This window comes from Lates calcarifer, linkage group LG5, assembly GCF_001640805.2.
Source record: "Lates calcarifer isolate ASB-BC8 linkage group LG5, TLL_Latcal_v3, whole genome shotgun sequence".
In the NCBI taxonomy this organism is placed as follows: Eukaryota; Metazoa; Chordata; class Actinopteri; family Centropomidae; genus Lates; species Lates calcarifer.
The window spans coordinates 14,530,338-14,537,616 of NC_066837.1; the positions used below are offsets into that span (position 1 = coordinate 14,530,338).

The following is a 7,279-nucleotide window of genomic DNA, read 5'->3' on the forward strand; positions in this document are numbered from 1 at the left end:
CTCCTGCTGTAAACCTGAAGTGAAAGTAAAACAGTGGAGATAACCAAAAACTACACCAGCTCAACTGGTGTTTATACCACCTTCATGTTTCTTTGCCACCCCACCCACACTGTTTTTACTCTTTCAGTTTTGGTAATATCATAACTTGTTTGATCATGTAAAGTTTCAACACTCCAGACCTCCTGCATTCACCTCTCATTCAACACTGTGTGTGTGTGTGTGTGTGTGTGTGTGTGTGTGTGTTTGCCTACCTGAATTCCTTGCAGAGTTTGACGTAGGCGGGGCCAGGTACTTCCTTCTTCCTGATCTCAGGTGCACGACGTCTTCGCAACAGCCAGTTGTCATGGAGACTATGAGAGAGAGAGAGGGAGGGAGAGAGAGGGAGAGAGAGAGAGAGCTGTGTTGAACAGTAACCACCGGCGATCCGCCAACTGACAGACTGAGGACAGAAGAGAGAAGTGAGGAAGCTGGATTTCTGTTTAGAGTAACAACACATGCACACACATGCATACATTCAGATAAAGTCCCCACACACACACCCAGTAGGGAACTTGTGAGTGAGTGTGTGTGTGTGTGTGTGTGTGTGTGTGTGTGTGTGTGTGTGTATAGGAAACTGAGATTGAGTCAGACGTGCTCACACAGAGAAATAACGTTTCAAAACAGCGGCTGAACTCTGGTAGGGAGGAGGCCGGGGCCGTTGAACGTGTTGCTCAATACATTTGGCTTTAATGCTTACTTAACAGATCTCACAGGCCTTGAATAGAGTGTGCAAACACAGACGCACACATATGATTTTAAGTTTGTGTAACTGTGCTGTTACAGGTTGACTGATGACCTTTAACAACCGTTGACCCCAAGTGGAAGTAGTTTACTGGTCCTGTATTTCTGTATTTTATCTCATTTACAATAAATTATATTTACTCATTGTTACTGCTGACAGTGTTTCAGCCTGCCACCGTTTGTAACTACTGGTTTTCAATTTCCTTACAGTATGAGAGTCCATTTGCAGAGACTTGCTTAAGTGAGGTAATCCATCACAGTGAAAACTGTCTGCTTCCACGTTACGTTGTTGTTGCACATTAATACAGCGCAGCGCAAAGCTGTCTGCATTAACTTCTAAATTACCAGAGACAGTGCGGTATAACAACTTTGACATGAGATGAATAGAAGCATCTTAAAAAACCTTTGAAAAACAAGGCAGCAGTGTAAAATATGTGGGGCTTTCTTTAACTCTGGCGTGGTCCTTTAACATCTGGTGCTATGGTTGAATAAAAAAGTTTAAGAGTAAGTTTAGTTTTAGTGTGAGCTCTCACTTATTTCACAGCTTGTTTGGACACTCATCTGTCTTAATACCAAAAACCTGTGAAGTGAAATCTTTATTTAAGTCAAATGTGCAGAATATTTCTTCCTTTACAACACTTTTCCTTGTTGAAACAACATGTTGTGTCATGGAATAATGAGGGAGCATTCACAAACCAGTGGGGTCCCACTTATAGAGATAAGAGAGGTTTTATTTAACGGGAAGGGCATGATGGTTCAAATTTTTATGATGGTTTTATTGGTTGGAGTTTCTATATACCCCTCCAGGCACAGTATGAGGTCAGAGACAAAGTTCATCAGGAGGCAGAGGTGTTGAAATATCTATAAACGACCCTGAGTTAAAGTAAAATTCTGCTTTATTATAACACTTTAATTGTTTTTGTAATTGGAGAACTTGTGTCTTTTGATAAGAATTAATGCTGTTCTCTAAAGCACTGAATTTGTGGATACAATCTCAGCAATACTCAATGATTACTAAGGTAAACTGTAGGTCAGACAGACTGCTAGCTTAGCATAAAGGCTGGAAACAGGGAAACAGTTAGCCCGACTCAAAAATTAAAAATACACCGACCAGCACCTCTAAATCTCACTAATTACCATCTCATTTGTTTACTCCATATAAAAACAGACATGTAGAAAGTTGGTTAACCTTTTGTTTCTTGGTCTTGGAGTCTTCATTTTCATGTTGCCTCTTGGTGACAACTGTGACTCCAGAGTATGTCCAAAACTACCCAGGTCAGCTGTTTCCCCCTGCTTCCAGTCTTTGGTCTAAAATGAATAAATATTTCCTCAGATACTGAACTATTCATTTGATAGTTATAGTTATATATAGCTAATACAATAAACTTTAATGATCCTTTAATGACGGCTCCATGAACCTTCACACACACCGAGAGCGACTTGCAGACATGCACGAGCTGCATTTTTCACAGGGCTGTAAACAAAAGCAAACTCTCCCCACAATAAGCGGCTCAGACCCTGCCCTGGTTGCTGCACAATAGACAGAGAGACCTGAGACACAGAAAGCAGAGATTCCCAGGAAAACAGTCTGAACTGATACTCCAAACGCACGACAATGGCGCACAAAGAGATGGGGCAGTTTATCTATTCAGCTGCAACAAGTGGGCCCAATCAAACCATCACACACACACTGTCAGGAAAACTGAGAAAGGAGGAAAACTTGGATCATGTTACTATTGTATTATGATGTCAGATTGTTTCAGGTGGTGTGTCTGTGTGTGTGTGTGTGTGTGTGTGTGTAGATGTTTATGACCTTGCTGTGGACTGTGTTGTTGTTTGAATGTTAGCCTGTTACATAGTGTGATGTAGCAGCGTCTCTTGTCAATTTCTGACCTTGTACTTTACACAAAAATGGTTTTCTCCACTTTGTAACATTAGTTAAAGTGTATAAAGACTGTGCTGTCTGTGTGTGTGTGTGTGTGTGTGTGTGTGTGTTAAAATGTGGGTCTAATAGATTCTAATTGGGTCTTGACGAGTGAGTGAGATCAAACCCAGCCTGATGAGCTCCGCTAAACCTCTCTTTCACATAAATACAGTTTGTGGCCAAAAGTATGTGGACACACATTTTTTTGCGTAGGCAATTTATTTTTTAAAAAAAGGTCTGGTACATGGAAACGAGTAGACAATTTCAAGCTGTACATACAAAGTGGTGCATACATGGTTGCATCGTGTATGCAGATTGTCTGCACTTTGTCGAATAGTTGAACTTAGCATGTCAAATGTGTGTCTGCTGTTACTGCTACACCTTGGACCATATGAAATGCTATTTCATTTAACTGTATACTATGCATATGGCAAATGACAAGAAAGGCAGAGTTGACCTGACTCAAATCTCTACCTTTAAACCCTGAGCTTTAACCACGCACAACCTCAACAACTTTCACCCAGAATTGTCTCACTAATGTCAATCTGAAAGCCACTAAGGGTTGTTTCCTATTTCAACATGACACTGCCGACATGCACAAAGCCATGTCCATATGGTTTCCCCATTTGTTGTAGACAAACGTGATGGCTCTCCACAGAGCTAAAAACCTTCAGGTTGGAACTGGAACACCAACTGTGATCCAAGACTTATCAGTGCCAAATCTTTCTAATGGTCTTTTTTTCTTTTTTTAAATTTGTTTTATTGGTGAAGGAAAACACACACTACACGCATAAAAAATTATTTAACATGCGCAGACAATACATCATATACATACATACATGTGGAAATACATGGGACAGGACAGCCCTTTTATTTTATATTTTGGGGTGGCTTGGTCAGGAGGCAACAACATATATGGTTGGGGTAGCTGCACAGGGCTCAGGAGGTGGAAGGTGGAAGATGTTTTATTTTGTCTTGCTTTGTTTTAGTACAGTCATACATGGCTGCCACCATAGTGGTCACACACCAGACCCTTGGAAGGAGGTTGGCCTTCAGGTGATGAGACCTTTGTGGGGTTCTTTCTTTTTTCCCCCTGTACTTTGACCTATGTTTTTTTCTTTCCCCCTTCCTTCCTCCCTCTCTCTCTCCCTCTTTTCCCTGTCCATAGAGAAATGGTTTCTCCATTTTGGTGTGGAAGAACGTGACTGGTCCTACAAAGAGCTCAAAACCTTCAGGTTCAAACTGGAACACCAACTGTGATCCAGGACTTATCACCAACCTCACTAATGCGCTTATAGTTAGTGGAAAGCCGTCCCAGAAGAGTGGAGGCTGTTATTAATGCCATAGTTCTGAAATGAGATGTTCCACAGTCAAACATGGCTGTAATGTCCAGGTGTCTGCATACTTTTGACCATCGAGTGCAGGACACAAGGCCCTTGTTCCACCTGTGGATCAACTCAAGGTCATTCAAGTAGACAACACACACACATAAGTGGAAATACTGACTGAATAACATTAGAGTGAGAGGCTGGAAGGTGTGAGTGTGTAGGTAAATTGATTAAGTCAAGAGGAGGAAAAACAAAGAGAGCGAGCGAACAAGAAGAAACTCCTTCCAGCACCGTACAGCTTCCCGTAAAGATTAAACCTTTATTGAGAAAATTCCAGGTCGGCTTATGGGCTGCACGACCCGCCGTCTCCAGCCAGGCCGATTATTGAATACGCTGCTCCACACACACACACACACACACACACACACACACACACACACACACACACACACACACACACACACACACACAGCACAAACACAGCACAAACAGCACAAACACAGCACATGCAGAGCAACTGGAGCCCCGTCGTGAGGCGACATTGATGACGCGTGTTGGATGGGATAATCTCTCCAGCTGTACTCTCACCCACAGAGAAGTGAGGCTCATTTGGGCCCAAAAAGCTCAGTGAGTTTTTTTTTCCCTTTTCCAAACTGATAAACCCCTTCCTGCTTTCTCTAGCAACTTCTGTAGCTACAAAAATCAACTCTGTGTGTGACTACTGAATACGAGACTGGGTTCATCTGTGGAAAGTCTGACGTGAAGAGTCAGGTTCACATATTCTTGAAATCAAACAGAGGCCTAGAAATGAGTTACACACTGCAGAAGTTAGGCTGCACTGTAACTCTGGCAAACCTCAGGGAACCGTCTCCCTCTGTTGGTCTGATACAGACATTACACAGTTTTTATTTATGGCGTCCATTAAAAGTTTAAGTGCTTTTCTTATAGGCTTTTCCTGAAGCAAGAAAACAGCTTAATGACACTCAAAAACGTAATATATATATATATATATATATATATATATATATATGTTTACACACTCAAGGACACTGGATTACTGTGGATTAGAAGATGGACAACTGAAGCCTGTAGGTGGTATAATGAGACCTTTTAGACTTTTAGACAAATCTTCAATCTCAATCTTCTAATTTGTGTAGATCCTCACACTCAACATGTTAAATCTTGCTCACCATATAAAGTTTCATTTCAAAATGATAAAATCTCATTCTATACAAAAAATAAATCACTCCACCCTCCAACATTGTTGTGACATGTAGGATGACATTTCCTTCACTACATGTTGGCAGGAGTAAAAGGTTAAAGTAGATTAGTACATGTTTTCTCATGCAGTGTTTGGCTGATACAAAACATGTTGTGTGGGAAAGAATGTGACAACAACTTGAGTGACATGCACACAAGTTTGTACAGGTACAATTATTACTAATAGGAAGAGCACTGATCACTATGTATAGATGTATGAATATATGCATGGACATGTCTGTGTGTGTCTGTGAGGATATATAGAGATATGCATGAATGTACGCTGCCTGGATTTAATTAGGCAAATAGGTAAGAGCCTTTCATTGGATAATGACTGCAGTGATTAATATGTTTCAGCTGGTAACAAGTGATTTAATCCTAACTGATGCAGTGAGCAGCTTCTAATTTCTTAAACAAGCATGAAGGAAGACATATCCCAATGCTATAGTGTTTCTGAAGAGCCTGCATCAAGCAAAGAAAAAAAGTAAGGAGATACAGAAACTGGGTTAAGAACTGTCCATTGCCTTGTTAAAACCTGGAGAGATTGGACTGTAGAGCAATGGGAAAAGGTGTGGTCTGATGAGTCCAGGCTGCCTCTGCCTGCCGTACAGGCCTGTGGGGGCAGCATTATGATCTGGGGTTGCTCCAGTTGATCACATCTGGATTCAGCAACGTTATGAGCCCCAAAAATGAGGTCAGCTGACCTTAATATACCGAATGACCAGGCTTTCTCATCAGTAGATTTTTTCTTCCTCTGATGGCACAGGCATATCAAATTGTGAAAGAGTGATTCAAGGAGCATGAGACCACCACAGAGTCCAGACCTTAACCACTGAAAATCTTTGGGACGTGCTAGAGAAGACGGCGGTCTGACTCACCCTCATCAATGCAAGACCTTGGGAAAAATCAATGTAACTCTAGATGGAAACAAATATAGTGACATTGCATAAGATATTGAAATGGATGATTGGATGATGCAGGTGGAGTCAGCACTGGTTGCCTGGACCATGGACTATTTGACCTGCAGACCACAGTATGTCCGCCTGAAGAACTACATCTCCAGCAAGCTCCTGAGCAGCACAGGGCCCTCAAGGTCCTGTCCTGTCCCTTTCCTCTTCACGGTTTACACATCAGACTTCTGGTACAACTCAGACACCTGCTTTCGTCAGAAGTTTTCTGATGACTCAGCGGTTGTCGGTTGTATCAGAGGAGGACGTGAGGAGGAGTACAGGGGCACAAACATGGATTTTGTGGACTGTTGCAACCTCAATCACCTCCAGTTGAATATCTCCAGAACAAAGGAGATGGTAATTGACTTCCATAAGAAGAGATCCATGCCAGCTCCTGTCACCATCGGAGGCACAGAGGTGGAAGTTGTTTCCAGCTACAGGTACCTGGGAGTACTGATGGACAACAAGCTGAACTGGTCAAGCCATATGGAGGTGGTGTACAAGAAGGGACAAAGTAGGCTGCACTTCCTGAGAAGGTTAAAATCCTTCAACATCTGCAGACCTCTTCTGTGCACCTTTTACCAGTCTGTGGTGGCCAGTACACTCTTCTTTGGTGTGGTGTGCTGGGGGGAGGGGGCTCGCTCTAGAGACAGAAACAGACTGAACAAACTGATGACCAATGACCAAAAATCACCAGACATTTGCAATATTAACGGTGCAATATTTCTTGACAAATATTGGTTTACGTGCAATATCCTGTGTTACATGCAATATCCTGTGTATTGCTAGATACTGCAATACAATGTTAATAGTGTAATATTCTGTAATTTTCGGTATATTTTGTATGGCTCTTGTTTTGCTCTTGTTTTTCTTTCTTCGTGATTACACTTGTCCCTTTTAATTTTATCTTAATTTATATTTGGTGATGGTTGGTGTGCTGCTGCTGCAACAAAGCAATTTCCTGTCAAGGATCAATAAAGTATTATTATTATTATTATTATTATTTATTATTATTATATTATTAAATGAAGCCATGG

The 7,279-nt window shown here is 41.6% G+C and overlaps 1 protein-coding gene across 2 annotated transcripts in view; it reads right to left on the reverse strand.

The window, feature by feature from the left end:
• Positions 1 to 465, reverse strand: part of rbm47 (RNA binding motif protein 47) — a 31,371-nt gene extending 30,906 nt beyond the window's left edge. For both annotated transcript variants that reach the window (XM_018695731.2, XM_018695728.2), the window contains exon 1: positions 252 to 465. The gene's annotated coding sequence lies outside the window, so the exon portion shown is untranslated. The remainder of the gene's footprint in view (positions 1 to 251) is intronic.
• Between the last annotated feature and the right edge of the window lie 6,814 nt (positions 466 to 7,279).